General features: G+C 41.2%; 1 protein-coding gene across 2 annotated transcripts in view; it reads right to left on the bottom strand.

The window, feature by feature from the left end:
- Ndrg3 (NDRG family member 3) overlaps positions 1–14,529 on the bottom strand; it is a 65,140-nt gene extending 50,611 nt beyond the window's left edge. For both annotated transcript variants that reach the window (XM_060382940.1, XM_060382942.1), the window contains exon 1: positions 14,416–14,529. The gene's annotated coding sequence lies outside the window, so the exon portion shown is untranslated. The remainder of the gene's footprint in view (positions 1–14,415) is intronic.
- Positions 14,530–15,642: the final 1,113 nt, after the last annotated feature.

The following is a 15,642-nucleotide window of genomic DNA, read 5'->3' as shown; positions in this document are numbered from 1 at the left end:
TGTCTCAAAAAACAAAACAAATCTAGGAAAAATGAAGTTCAGTCACCTATGCTGATTACATCATAATAATTGGTCCATTCATTACCACATACTTATTATATCTTGGCATTGGAACACTAACAATCTCACTACTATTTATTTTGAGAATACAGTTGTTGTAAAGCACCATTACTATAGAACATTAAGAACCATTCTTCCTGTCTGCATCCCTGAATCATCACTCATACTTTCATCCCATCTTCTTTCCACATACCTTACCCAACCTTCATCAACCACCATTAATTCTCTCATTCTTGGAGACAGATACTTTTCTATTTCATGTAGAAGTGAGAATACACATTTGTCTATCTTGATGTATTTTGCTAACATAATAAATTCTAATTTCATCTCTGAAAAAAGGCCCAGAGCTATGTATATTATCTTTTAGAAATTTGGAAACTGCTGTACAATTTTGGAAATTGAAGAGCAAGAGAAAATGTTACTAGGAGGAATGGAGAGACACCAACTTTCCTTGACACACACAGAGCACTAGAAAGGTCTTTCAAGAGCACCAAGACTTGGTACTTTTAAGTAATGTGGCAAACCTCTGAACAAAAAAACAGAAAAAGCTGGGCAGTGGTGGCACATGCTTTAATACCAGAACTCAGGAGGCAGAGATAGGTAGATCTCTCTGAGTTCTAGGCCACCCTGGTCTACAGAGCAAGTTCCCAGACAGCCAGGGCTGCACAGAGAAACCCTGTCTTGCAAAAAATAAAAAGGAGAAAACACAGAAAAGCACAGAAGCTTTGCTGAAGTGCTTGCTGGTGAGGCTGCTAGGTCTCTGCAGAATGCATCGGTTTAAAAGTGTAGAGGCAGGGGCTGGAGTGATGGCTCAGAGGTTAAGAACACTCGCTGTTCTTCCAAAGGTCCTGAGTTCAATTCCCAGCAACCACATGGTGGCTCATAAGCATCTATAGTAAGATCTGGTGTGCAGGCAGAATGTTGTATAAATAATAAATAAATCTTTAAAAAAAAAAGTGTAGAGGCAGGAGTACAGCTCAAGGCAGCATACAAGAGGTACTGGGTTCCACTCCTCGCATCACAAGAAATAAATGCAAAATGCAATCCTTTGTCCACTCAGAAAGTAGAAGCCTAGAAATATACGGCTCCTATCCTTTCAGTCCTAGAAAGAGTTCATAAGGACATCAGGAGTGTACTCTTAATCCAGGCAGGCCCATAACTGGTTGAGTGACACTGGTCAAAGCATTTTCCCTTTCTGGGCCTCTTTTTCTATATCTGTAAAAAAAAAAAAAAAAAAAAAAAATGGCAGAATGATCTTTTTGGGTCCTGGACAGGGCTGACATTCTGAATTCTCTGTAAATGTAGTACTTTACTTCATATTTTCCTCAGGGTAAGTACTCACCTTATATTTCACACTTCATTGAAATTCTAAGGGGTCAACCAGTTAGCAACCTAGTATGAATCAAGAACTTGGTAAAGGTCACTCACCAAATCAGCAGGCAGATACATTTGGTCTGACACTAAGGAACATGGAAATCTGCACTGTGAAATTTCTAGTGCTTAAAAACACTGAAAACAAAAAACAGTAATAAAGTACTGTCTTATTTCATAGTTTTCTTCCATGACCAAGGTAATTTGCTGTCTTTGGCTTTGTCTGGGCATACTAACACCACGATATTCATTTGTATTCTAGGGTCAAAGTTAATCACTTTTGGTCTTGGTAAGATTGCAGACAGATTATCAAAACAGAATGAAGGCAGCAAGTAAGAGGCACACTAAGGGAGATTAGCTGGACGAGGTCAACTGCAGCTAGTTCTGAAACATTTACAGCTAAAAGAGGCAGGAAGCACCCAGAGGATTCGCCAGAGCACTGGGATAGCATACAGACTCACATGTATTCATGTCCTCTCTTTCTCTTTTTCTCTCCTAATAGCTCATTGATTATCACAATGAAAAATAGAGGTACTGGCATCTTTGTTATTACAGAGATGAAAAAACCTGAGGCTTAAGACAGACTGAGTGAACTCCTACCACTTATTAATGGGCACAGCTAGAACTGAAACACAAGTTTTCTAATTGCAAATGCTGACTTGACTTCACATTTCACACACTGCCTCACTGATCACCACAGACAAAGACGGTGTTCTGTACATTGTCATATTTAGTAATATTCCAGACATTTACAACTAGATGGCAATAGCATCTTCCTCCAAAAGCTTTAACAACCAAAACTGCCTCCATATAATGCCAAATAACCTCTGCAGGGCATGATCATCAGTTAAGAAAACTATCCTAGAAAGTTTCACAAGTAGCATTTCTATGTGTCTCCCACCATAACAGGAAGAAAGAAGGCTGACTGGGTGGGCTTCTAACACATCTAGTGTTTAGAACATATCATAAGAGCTAAATGAAGCTTTCCCAGTGCAGAAGTGAGATAACTAAGGGCTAAGATGGCCAAGAGGTTCCCAACAGAGGTGAGAATGGTGAATCCTAAAATGATATACTTGAATAATTAGAATGCAGGAGAGGACAAAGGAGGACACTCAAGATAAGAAAAAATGTATCACACATAATATAGCACTATAGCTTTGAGAGAAGACAAGCTACAGAGGAAACTGTAGTTATGCAGGTCCTGTATCAGCCAGCCTAAGACAGGCTAGAATCTCATATCAGACACACAACCAGTAAAAGAGGTCCACATGCCCAGGTCACACTGCAAACAATATGAAAGGCCAAGATATTATGTTTCCCCTCAAACCCACTACTCCCATAGGAATGTTCTCCAATGAGAATTACCTGGGTGAACCCTAGGACATAAAATTTAAGAGAACAATCATAAACATAAAAATTCAAGGAGTTTAAAGAGGATATGAGCAAATGCTTCAGTGAACTTAAAGAGGATGGGAATAAACTCTTATTGAAGTCCAAGAAAACACAAGTATAAGGCTGAATAAAATGATGAAGACAATTGAGGATCCAAAAATTAAACTCAGTAAAGGGATAGAAATACTGAAGACATTTGAGCCGAAGACAGCTTAAACCAAAATGAGATGGAACCGAAAAACTGAAATAGCCCAATAGTGAGTGAGTGAGTGAGTGTGTGTGTGTGTGTGTGTGTGTGTGTGTGTTTTGCTGGGGAGATGGCTCAGAAGTTAAAGCTGCTCTTCCTCTGGCTGCTCTTCCAGAGGTCCTGAGTTCAATTCCCAGAAACCACATGGTGGCTCATAACCATCTATAATGAGATCTGGTGCCCTCTTCTGGTGTTGCAGCATATATGCAGGCAGAACACTGCGTAATAAATGCAGGCAGAACACTGTATATCTAATAAATAAATAAATCGTTAAAAAAAAAGCAAGAATAAAAGAAAAGAAAAGGAAAACTCAGGGGGAAGCCTTATCAGTAGAATGGATAAAGTAGAAGATAGAGTATCAGGACTTGAAAATAAAGGAACTGGCCCATTCAAACAAATAATATGAAAAACAAAACAAACAAAAACCATGAAAGAAACATGCACAAACTTTGTGACATGATAAAAAGACCAAATCTTTGAATTACAGGCATAGAAGAAGGAAAATAATCTTAGGTCAATGACACAGACCAGATCTTCAACAGAATCAGAGAGGAAAACTTTCCAATTAAGAAAGACATACAAGCCAACAGCACCATAGACAGGAGTGGAAGAGAAACTCCCCAAAGTCCTTATATACAGAACAAAGAAAGAACAATGAAAGCTGTAAGAGAAACTGGGTGTGGTGATGCACATCTGCAATCCCAGCACTCAGGGAGTCAGAAGCAGGTGGATCTCTGTGAGTTTGAGGCCAGCCTGGTCTACAAAGTCCAGGACAGCCAAAGCTACACAGAGAAACCCTGTTTTGAGGAAAAAGAAGAAAGAAAAGAAAGAAAATGAAAGCTGCAAGAGAAAAACCATAAATACATATGAAAGAAAATGAATGCACGACTAACAGCTGATGTCTCAATAGAAGCTTTAAAAGCCAGAAGATCCTGGAGCAATGTGCTTTAAATTCTAAAAGACCACAGATTCCAACTTAGACTACTGGGCCCAGAAAAACTATCTGCTGTAGTTGAAGGAAAAAGAAAATTTTTTTACGATACCAACAAGCTAAAAAAATTCACGTACACCACACCATCTCTACAGAGAATATTGGAAGCAATACTTCAGACTAAAGAAAGTAATAAGCATAGACCATAGAAAGAAAAAAAAAATGAAGCTATGATCACTGAAACACAAAATAGGACTAAGAACAGAACAACAACAACAACAAAATAATGACAACCCACACATTTCAATTAACTTTATATATTAATGGCCTCACCAATCAAAAACTAAGCAAAAACATAGCTCTTATTTTTATAAAAAAGTTTCCTTTTACAGCAGATAAAAATGGTGAAAACTATAGCAGAAATCCACAACTGGAGAGACGGTTAATTTATAAGAGAACTGTCTGTTCAGCTGGGCAATGGCGGAACACGCCTTTGATCCCAGCACTTGGGAGGCAGAGGCAGGTGGGTTTCTGTAAGTCTGAGGTGATAGAGCAAGCCTCAGGACAGCCAAGGCTACACAGTGAAACCCTTTCTCGAAAAACAAACAAAAACAAACAAACAAAAAAAGAGTACTGACTGTTCTTCCATAGGATGCCAGTTCAATTCCCAGTCCGCACAGCAGCTTACAATGGTCATTAACAACCGACTATGCGATGCTCGACCCCAATCAATGTATCTACAATGCAACTCTTACACCCAAGACTCAAGGAACATCACCAAAGAGGGAGCAGAAAGTCCAAGAGCCAGACCACCAGGATACCCACTGCTAGATAGCATCTTCTAGGCATGACAGGAACGGTGTACCCACGAAATCTCAATAATATGGTTGCCTAAACAAGACACGCATAATGACAACAGCAGTTGACATGTCAGTGTAGATGGGGGAAATGTCACAAGGCCCACACTAGATGAAGAGCTAAAGGAAATCAATAGCTGCTGAGGGAGGGACAATCAGTTTTCTCTAGGGACAAATTCCTTGATAAGTATCCAATCCAAAATGGTCAGCCCTAAACATATATGCAAATGGACAACACTAAATGGACCAACCAGGTCATAAATTTGAGGAGTTGGAAGAAGATACAGGAGCTGGAGGGAAAAGAGGAAGAGGTGGACATTACATAATACAGTACTCACCTTTAATCCCAGCACTTAGAGAGGCAGAGGTAGGCAGGCAGATCACTGTGAGTTCGAGACCAGCCTGGTCTACAAAGGAAGTCCAGGACAGCCAAGGGTACACAGAGAAATCCTGTCTCAAAAACAAACAACGAAAAAACCCAAGCAAACAAAATTCTCATAGGTTAAAACATTTAAGTTAAAAGCAAACAAACTCCTTTGTCATCTTGTCCACAGTTTTCTTAGCTACAATTGGACCTGAGAGCTTTAAAAAATATCAAAACATGGCCTCATTTTAATTGGTCATGGCAGGGCTCAGGCATTGTTTTTAAAGGTCTATGGGTAATTCTTAAATGCATCTAGGGCTAAGAAACACTGGTCTTCAGCAGTGTCCCTCTCCTCCAATAAGGGAAGAAACACAGAAAGTTTAGGTGATTTGACTAAATCCATACACATGGATGTGTGGGGCTATGACACCAATCCAGATTCTGTAAGATATTCCAGGACACTGGGCAACATTCCATACTTCCATCTATAAGAAACATGATTATGTGATGACTTGGCTCTTAGGCTCTGTCAGCTTAAAGCCTGAATTAATCTAATCATAAAACCATTGACTTAAGCATCCTCCCAAGCATCTAGGGTAATGGATGTTTGGTTTCACTGCTGTCCCCTGGGGGTGCTTAAGAAAGCAAAGGATCTCTAGAGACAACCTGAGAAGCCAAATAAACAAACCATAGCACAAACAGACTTTTTAAATCTAGTTTACAAATCATTCCTGTGCAAATGAAAATCTGGATATGTCTTTACAGGAAGAAATAGTTTCAGAAGCTACCTTCCTCCCAACACATGCAAAAGAGGGGAGGGAGGGCCAAAGGCAGAGATCTTCATTCTAACAGGAAACACCCTTGCTTCTCCTTGGCCCTGGATAAGGTAAACCACACCCCTTACAACAGGCCCACCCTTCTACTATGTCATTCTTGGGTTCTGGCAGCAGGTGGTAAATAGATTTGTAGAGACTACCAAATTGGAAATCGGAGTCTGCCCTATGTATTCATTTTATTCATTCCAGGGTCTTGATACAGATAACTGCTAGAACAAAGCAATCCCCATGGAGAGATCTTGTTAATTACAGACTCCCAACCAACTGAGAGTTTTCTAACACAGGGCTTATCTAAAGTAACTCTAGCACCAGAAGAACACCCATCTGCCTTCTACTCTTGAAGGACGAAGCTCAAGACACTAGGGAAGCACTGCTGGCAAGGCCTGTACAGAGCTTGGAAGAGCTCCTGGTTCCTACCAGCTGAAGGCAGAATCCCTGAAAACAATTTGTTCCTTTCTACAGTCTGAATGGGGTAAAGGACAAACAAGAGCCTGGAAGGCACTGCAAGGCACTGCTTTATGTTCGTAACTGCCACAATTACTGAGGGCTTTCCCTATGTTAGGTACTGGGATTAGCACTTTATCCATTCATTATTTCGTGGTATGTCCCAACACTTACAAGCTAGGCAGCATAATCCTCCCCTGTTTACAGATAAAGAAACTGAAGCACAGCTTGACTTTGTATTTGCCACAGGCCACACAGTTAAGAAGCAGCAGAGCAAGGATTTAAATGTTAACATCTGCACCCAGATCTTGGACAAGAATCTGTTAACAATTTTTCCTGTTTGATGCCAACTGGTAATTAATTCTTCTTCTTCTTTTTTTTTTTTTTTCCAGGTTTGGTTTCTGTAGTGGTTTGAATGAAAATGGCCCCCATAGGCTCATATATTTGAATACTTGGTCCCTAGTTGGTGGAACTGTTTGGGAAAGATGAGGAAGTATGGCTTTGTTGGAGGAGGTATGTCATTGAAGTTTGGAGGTTTCAAAAGCCCACATTATTAGCAGTTAGCTCACTCTGCCTCCTAGTTGTAACTCAAATATAAGCTCTTCATGCTGGTCTAGCACCATGCCTGCCTGACTGCTGCTATGTTCCCTACCATGATGGTCATGGACTCTTAACTCTTTGAAACCATCTGCCCCAAATAAACTCTTTCTTTTATAAGTTGCCTTGCTCATGGTATTTTACCATAGCAATAGAAAAATAACATTTCTAAAGTCTATTATGAATTTCATGATCAGCAACTTTTTAAAACAGAAAAGCAATATACAAACTTTGACTATAATTACAAAGAAGAGACCAACACCTACCTAGGGTTGCCGGGAAAGCAATTTACCTGTTGGATGTCTAAGGACTCAAGTTATGATACAGTCAACACGGTTCACACCATCTCAACATAATGCCTTTAAAGAAGCAGCATCTTCCAAGGCTGAAGACTAGGAGGAGGAGCTCTAACCCATCCCTACCTCCACCCCCAGCTTCTTGACTGAAAAGAGACAATAACCTGATTTCTATCTGAGTCAAGATTTAGAGATTAATGTACAATGCCCCTGACACTAAGATCTTATCATTAAAAACAAACAAACAAACAAAAAACAAAACAAAACAACAACAACAAAAAAAACAAAAAACACTCAACTTTTTCTTTTTCATACTGGCTATCAAAATTAGGTCCTCATGCATGTCCGACAAGGACTCTACCATTGAGCTATACCACCAGGCTCATTCACTTTTCATCACAATCTGAAACCTGAGATATGACAATGTAGACACACTGTAAGGATAAAACTGTCATTTCTAACTGTTTATTAAACAAACACTACTTCTTGAAAAATTACCACAATTATGAATAAGAAGCTGACATGATTTCAAATCTTAAATTATAATTACAATTGGGAAGTAATTTCATAGTATGTTTATGATCTACTTACAATTTTTCTTATCCTAATTTATTGGATTTGCAAGCCATCATACTGATAGTTCCCCCAAATGACAGCTATTTCCCTAAAAGCTGAAACAGTATCTTCTTTAAAGATATTACAAAATATATACCAAAAGATCCTAATGTCTCACAAGTTGAAGTATAAATAATGGTTGTATTAGGAACTGAATCTTGATCAACTGAAAAATTCAGACTGTAGACTATGGGCATTGGGTGGTAAATGACATTGTCAAAGCCTGGGAGAAGCCACTCTACACTTAGGGAATTAATATATTTAAAAATGTATGAGTGTGTGTGTGACGTGTGTGGAGACAGCAAGCATATGGAGGTCAGAAGACAGCTTGTGGAATCAGTCTCTCCTTTCACCATTATATAGAATCCAGAAATCAAACTCAGATCATCAGGCTTTGCAGCAAGAGCTTTTACCCACAAAGCCATCTTGTTGGCTCCAGAAAACTAATCTTAATTTACTGTATTAAGTCTCTGGGAAAGACAAAAAGTAACATCTATACATAAATAGGTAGGAAGACTAACAGCTCTATACTACACAGCCCCACATTAGATTTAATAGCATAGAGTGCTCAGTACTATAATTAATGTTTATTCAAAATGCAACTCAGCATGTAAAGAAGACACATTTCCTCCACACTGCACTCCTATAGCTAGCAACAATAAATATTTACTTAGGACTCAATACGTTGAGTCCTCTTGCATATTATAGGAAACAATTTTTTCAAAAGAGAATACCATTCCAGGGGAGGGAGGCTGGGAATCAAACCTCGAGCCTGGGGTATACTAAGCATGGACTCAACTGCTGAGTTACATACCCAGTTCAAAGCAATTCATTTTTCTACTTAACATATCCTCCATATACCAATTAATTTTATATAAACACATACGAAAGAAAAGTAATGACAAAAGTATAGGTTACTGTTATAAATACAATAGCATTAGCACTATAATTAAAGTTTTTTCACTTGCCAAAATAAACCCTGGCAGGTGCGGTGGTGATGCATACTTTTATTCACAGCACTTGGGAGGCAGAGGCACCCAGATCTCTGAATTCCAGGCCAGCAAGTTCCAGTACAGCCAGGGCTACACAGAAAATCCCTGTCTTATAAACTAACTAACTGACTACCTAACTAAGTGACTGACTGACTGACTAAACCCTGAAATCTATAAATATGTGTTCTCAATCTTGGCAAGTTTTTGTATGCTGTTCTCAAGTAGTCTGTCTCTTGAAAGAAGAAAGAGAATTTCTCAGAATAGGTAACACCTTTTCTGACATTAAAGCTATAATATTATTAATCTTCGGACTTCAGAGGGTCCTTCCCCTCCCCGGTGCACCTTTCCGAGATGGTCTCATGCAGTTGAGATTGGCCTCAAACTTGCTATGTAGCCAAGAATACCTTCAACTCTTAATCCTCCTGCTTCTAACTCTCAGTGCTTCCTGATGAACTGTTTCCTTTCATCTTGCTTATTTAGGTTTCACACACACACACACCCATACACACGTCCCACAGACAACCAAACAAAAACAAAACTACCCAGATGTTCTTTTCTTTCCTTTTGTCCTCATTTCCTGCCTGGATTTGATCATCTAGTCATACATTTCGTGTGTATTATCAGCTAAGCAAAGGGCTAGGCCCAGATTCCCACTCCTGGGAAGCTCATATGTGATCCTAACTGGAGTTGTTAGTTGCAAAGCCCTACACCAGACTTCAAGTTTTAGCAAAGGCTTTGTATGTCCAGAAGCTACCAGCATCTGTCATACAGCAGGCACTAAAATGTTTGTTGTATGACTAGATCACTTTAAGCAAGCTCTTTTTAAAATACATAAATATTTTAGTACAAATCTTCAAGGGCTCATGTTCTTTGCTTTTTAAAATACAAAAGCAGGGCTGGAGAGATGGCTCAGAGGTTAAGTAATACTTGCTATTCTTCCAAAGGTCCTGAGTTCAGTTCCCAGCAACCACATGGTGGCTCACAATCATCAATAGTGAGATCTGGTATGTAGGCAGAATGCCCTATAAATAATAAATAAATCTTAAAAAAAAAAGCTGCAGTTAAAATACAAAAGCAATTCATGCACAATGCAAAAATAACATACAAACATACAAAGGTGTAAATTTTAAAACTCAATTCCCTAGGCTCCTACACCCCATTTTTTGAAGTGACTATTACAGTGTTATATATATATTTTCCAGAACTGGCCCAGTCTCAGAGAGTCTTAGTCTTCTCTCTTTCTCTCCCTCCCTCCTTCCCTTCTTCCCTCCTTCTCTCCCTCACTCTTGTTCCATCTTTCACTCTCTGGAACAAGTTCTTTGGTATTTTTCTGAGTAGCTTTTCAACATTCTTGTCTAGTGGCTCTCCAAGTGTGGCCCTCAGACTAGGAGAACCAACATGATCTGGGAATGGGTTAGAACTGCTAATTCTCAGAGCTCCTCTTAAAAATTACTGAATCAGAAATTCCAGAAGCAAGCCAAGCCATGTGCTAATAAGCTGTCTAGTTGACTGATGCACAGTAGAGGCTAAGAGCTACTGTTCTAATACAACTACACCAGGGTGGTTGTTTTTTGTTTTTTTTTTTTTTGCTTTGTTTTGTTCTTTTATCCTTTAACCATGGCAGACACAGTTACCTTGTCTCAGTTTTATCACCCAAACTTCAAAATGTTTTCCTTGTCCTTTCAATTCTGACACTATCAAACTGTCAGGCTCTGAAAATTCTAATTCTCCCCCAAAATGGTCACACTGTTGCTATGCATACTACTCCTGTTAACCTCATCCCCAAAGCCCATACCACATCTAATCCCTCTACCATCTGCCTTGACATTATCTATATACTGTCTTCAGTGGTCAAGAACAGTTATCTTCTCCCTCATAGACCAGATGTTCCTTACAGCCATGAATGTCTTTATCTCCTCTACTCCTTGATCTAAACACATACCTGGAATTTTAGAGTTGCTGGTTAATGTCTTCATGCAGAGACGAAACACTGGTAACTTAAAATAAATAAATAAATAAATAAATAAATAAATAAATAAATAAATAAAAAAGGCTCTGGGAATGATTTTGAAGGCCTGACATACACTGGTCATGTTCTCTACCACTGAGCTACCTCTTTAGCCCTGGCAAATTAATAAATAAATAAATAAATAAATAAATAAATAAATAAATAAAAACGGCTCTGGGAATGATTTTGAAGGCCTGACATACACTGGTCATGTTCTCTACCACTGAGCTACCTCTTTAGCCCTGGCAAATTCTTAATGAATAAAAAGTCTGGAATGTCAAGCCTAGTTCTATGACCTTGGACAAATTCAGTTCTAAGGACACTATCTAAGGACACAGAGTCAGAGGGTTAGGCTTGTTTTCAGATTGAATATAATTTTATTGTATTTTCCAAACTGTGTGGGGTGGCACATGCCTGTAAGCCCAGTATTTAGATAAAGGAAGGAGAATCAGGAGTTGAAGGCCAGCTTGGGACATACCACATTGGAATACCACCTCATTATATTATCATTTTGCTTTGCTTATAATGTAATGAGGCAGGTTTTAGATATGTCACAATTAAATAGTGTTCCCTAGTTAGCTAGTGAACTGCTTGAAAGGGAACCATATTTTATTCAATTCTGAATTTTCCAGAATATCCACTACTATGCCTTATATACAATAATAGTTTATAGTAATATCAGAAAATAATTTCAAAAACACTCTTTAAGAAGTTTTATTAGGTCTTTCAGTGGTTTTATTAGGTCCTTGCCTGGCACCTTGAATTCAATCCTTGAAACCCACATAAAGATGAATGGATAGAACTGACTCCACAAAGTTGTCCTCTGACTTTCACATACACAGCATAGCATGTGTGCCCCCATCAATAAATAAATTTTAAAAAGTTTAAAGGATCTTTATTAAGTCAGATATGGTGGCATGTTCCTGTAATCCTAGTGTTCCAAAGGTTGAAGTCAAAAGATCAAGAGTAAACTGGGTATGGTAGCACTTGCCTTTAATCCCAGCACTCTGGAGGCAGAGGCAGGAGGATCTCTGTGAGTTCGAGGCCAGCCTGATCTACTAAGTAAGTCCAGGATAGCCAGGGCTCTTTTACACAGAGACACCCTGTCTCAAAAAAAACAAAACAAAACAAAACAAAACAAAAATCATGAGTTTTAGGATAGACTAGCCTACAAAGTGAGGCTCTGCTTAAAAATAATAATAATAATAATAAATGTACTGGCAAAATGGCTCAGCTGGTAAAGTCACTTTACCCCAGTCCTGATAACCTGAGGATTAACCCCCAGGGCCCACAGAGTAGACTCTCCAAAATTGTCCTCTGACCTCCACAAGTGCCCTAACACATGCATAGGCACAGGCACAGGCACCCTCACATACAGAGAAACAAATCTAAAAACCAAACCAAATGGTAGCAGCTTCATTTATGAAAAAAACCTATGTGCATGTGCATATCTGATGTTCCCAAGAGGCCCTTCTGAATATCATGAATTTTTATTATAAATACCATGTATTGAGATACAATAAAAACTATGCTGGCTCTGATGTCACCTAGGTAATAAGCTACAGAAAGTAAAAGAGTGAAGAAACATATCTCAGACAAACTTCAGCACAGACTAAAATGTCATAAGCCTCAGGCACTCCTACTGCCACATAAAAATAAAAATTTCCCTGTAGGCTAAAGAAGCATACATCAGCTCCACTTCTGGGCAGACTTCTAGATTATCTGCAAACTTTCAAAAACAAAAGGGTAGACCAAGGCTGAGTGGGGATAATCAGAAGATAGACCTAAAGGAAAGAACAGCAAAGAGAAACTGGAGAGCAAGACGACGAACAGAAGAGCAGAAAGAGACCATCACCCTTTGAAAATAACAAGGAACAGTGGAAATTCGGTATTTACCAATACTAGGAGCCAGGCATTTGGGGGTGCAAAGATGGTGGCTGATCTCAAGAGGATAATAGCACTGAGGATAAGACACGGACCTGTAGCCTGTTGTGTTATTTAATTCTAGTTGGAAAAATTAAGCAGGGAAGGCTTTTACAAGGAAGTTGAAAATTTTGTGGAGCCTTTGAAGTGTGGAGGAGGATTTGCAAAGGGAGGAAAAGGCAGTTTGAGCTAGTTATTTTGGGGGCAAAAATCAACACATTTTTATAGCTGTTCATTTGGAACTCAAATCAAAAGAGGTGTCTCAGAATCTGCTCCACCGCGTCAACACTTTCCGTTTTTATCTGAAAGCCTGAAAATGTTCAAGACCAGCTTTGGAGTAGAGCCAGAAAGTCCCAAAAGGAGGTGAGTACTGGCTAAATCTGCTCTGTCACCTCCACAAGTCCAGCCAGGCCAGCTAGCCTAGTCCGGGCAGCAAGAAAAGGAAGGCTAATTATACCTTGGGGGCTGGGGGGTGGGGTGGGGTAGAGTGGGTGTTGATGCAGGCAAAGCTTACTGTATTCTGTCAGGGAGCCACCAGGGGAGAGCCTCCCTGCTTAAAACATAAAGGATCCAAGTCTACCTGTGATAGGGAGGAGAGCTCTGTCCGGGGCGGGGGGAGGAGGGGGGAGAAGAAGGGCTTCAAGAAAAAGAAGGGAGAAGCACTGGATGAAGAAGCAGTGCGGTCCAAAGGTGAAACGATCTTAATAAAACGCTTAGCAGGATCCCTGGCACGAAGCGAGTGTTTGGGAGAGAGCCAGCTCACATTAACATCCCGATTGTTATCACAACAGCACTTCCACCATACTGACAAGAAGATAATTCTATTCGGAGCCCACTTTTACAACGTCCGAAAGCAACCCTACAAATGACAAGTGTATTTCCCAAAAATTTAAAGATACAAAATCTTTCACGCTGTCCGTGAAAGTCCCGACGCCCCTGAGAGCTGGCCGTGTCACTTGTCAGTCGCATGACCTTGGACACGGCATTTCACCTCTCCGTGCCTCAGTTTCCTTGGCTACAAAGTGGGCTTCATGCAAAGTGGGGTCGTGGGGTCCCGGGAGAGAGGGATACCTCTGTGGCTTTGGGACGGAACCCACCGAAGGCGAGTCCAGGCCCCTGTCAAAACTCTCCGGGCTGTGAGGGGGAGCGGAGTAGGTGGATGCTCGGCATTAGGAGCTCCGAGCTCCGCCGCGGGGGACGGAAAGAGGGTGACGCCCTCGGAGGGGTCCCTGCGATGGAGGGTGTAGGCCTCCGGAGCGAGGCTCGACCCCAGCAGCGCACACGAAGTCCCCCAAGGGCTAGGTGCCGGCAGGGGCGCGGGAGGCCGGGCTGAACGCGCAGGGCGCCGGGGGCTCGGAGAAGGCCGCCTGCAAGGACCTGGGGCCTGCCGTGTGGCCGTCGGCCCGCTGCGCGCAGGGGAGCGCCACCCGGGTGTAGCGCGCCGCGCGCCCTCCGCCCGCTGAGGCAGAGGCGCTCACTCACCTGAAGCGCTAGCGCCAGCCTTCAGTCAACAGCAGCTGCAGCAGCAGCGGCAGGAGGAACGAGGGGCGGGGGGAGTGGAGGGGCGCTGCGCTGCGCACGCGCGCTGAGGATGCCGGGGTTTACGCATGCGCAACGCGCCTAGTTATTCTGGAACTACAAAAAAGATGGCGGCCAGGCCTGGAGAGCCTAGCAGTGCCATCTTGACTGTAGTTTTTCTTTTTGCGGTGTCTCGGAGGCTCTGGCTCAAAACTGCCTTGAAGAGGGTCAGTCTGCACACCCGCCTACCTCTCCCTCTTGGTTAAATTATTAGTAAGCCCTTATGGGCCATGACATCCGTGTTTCAACAGGGTTTAAAGCTACACGCAAAATCATCTGGCATTCTTGAGTTAGAATTCAAGTCTCAGGGCTCAAATTCCTAGTTCTCTTTCTTGCAAATGCCAGCCATACCATTTGCTTTCTTGAATATAACATGAGATGAACGACCCAACGAGTAAAGACTTTTCGTTGTTAATTGTGCACACGCACGAAAGCATGTGTTGGGGCAGTGATGTGCATGTAAAATGTAGCATGTGCCCAGCTAAGCCAGAAATCGCTGATTCCTTCCCGCTAGAGCTGGAGTTGCACAATGTTGTGAGATGTGGGGGCTTTGCTGCTTCTGGTCCTCTGCAAGAACACTACACACTCTAGAACACTAAGCCACCCCTCCAGACCAGAATCAAATGAACATGTAGGCTGCAAGTGCTGGCCACTTTTATGCCAATTTGATGTAGTCGTTTGGGAAGAACCTCAGTTGAGAAAATGCTCCCACCAAAATATACTGTGTAGTAGGTTTTTTTGATGACCCATGTGGGAGGGCCCAGCTTACTGTGGGCAGGTGGTCTTAGAAGGTATAACAGAGAAGACTGAACAAGCCATTGAGGGAACAAGCTGGTAAACAGCACTCTATGGCAAAGGTTCTCAAGCTACGGTGTAAAATCAAACGAACAGGCCACGTGGTTATTCCCAATCCAATCTGAATGAAGGCAAAACTAGTACTGACAGCTTTTTATTAAATGGTTTCTATTAACTGCTAACATTTGCTAAGTGTTGAACTGGGGCCAGGCCACCCTCACTACCCATGTATCCTTGGCTAAATTGGGAAAAATTTACAGTGTTCTATAAATGCCAAAAACAAAGTCTCTGTCATAAAGCTGTGATAAGCACTAATAATGCTTGGAGCTCAGCAAC

This window comes from Meriones unguiculatus, chromosome 4, assembly GCF_030254825.1.
Source record: "Meriones unguiculatus strain TT.TT164.6M chromosome 4, Bangor_MerUng_6.1, whole genome shotgun sequence".
Classification (NCBI taxonomy): domain Eukaryota; kingdom Metazoa; phylum Chordata; class Mammalia; order Rodentia; family Muridae; genus Meriones; species Meriones unguiculatus.
Note: the sequence above shows the minus strand (reverse complement) of the source record. Positions and strands in the feature narration are given on the sequence as shown.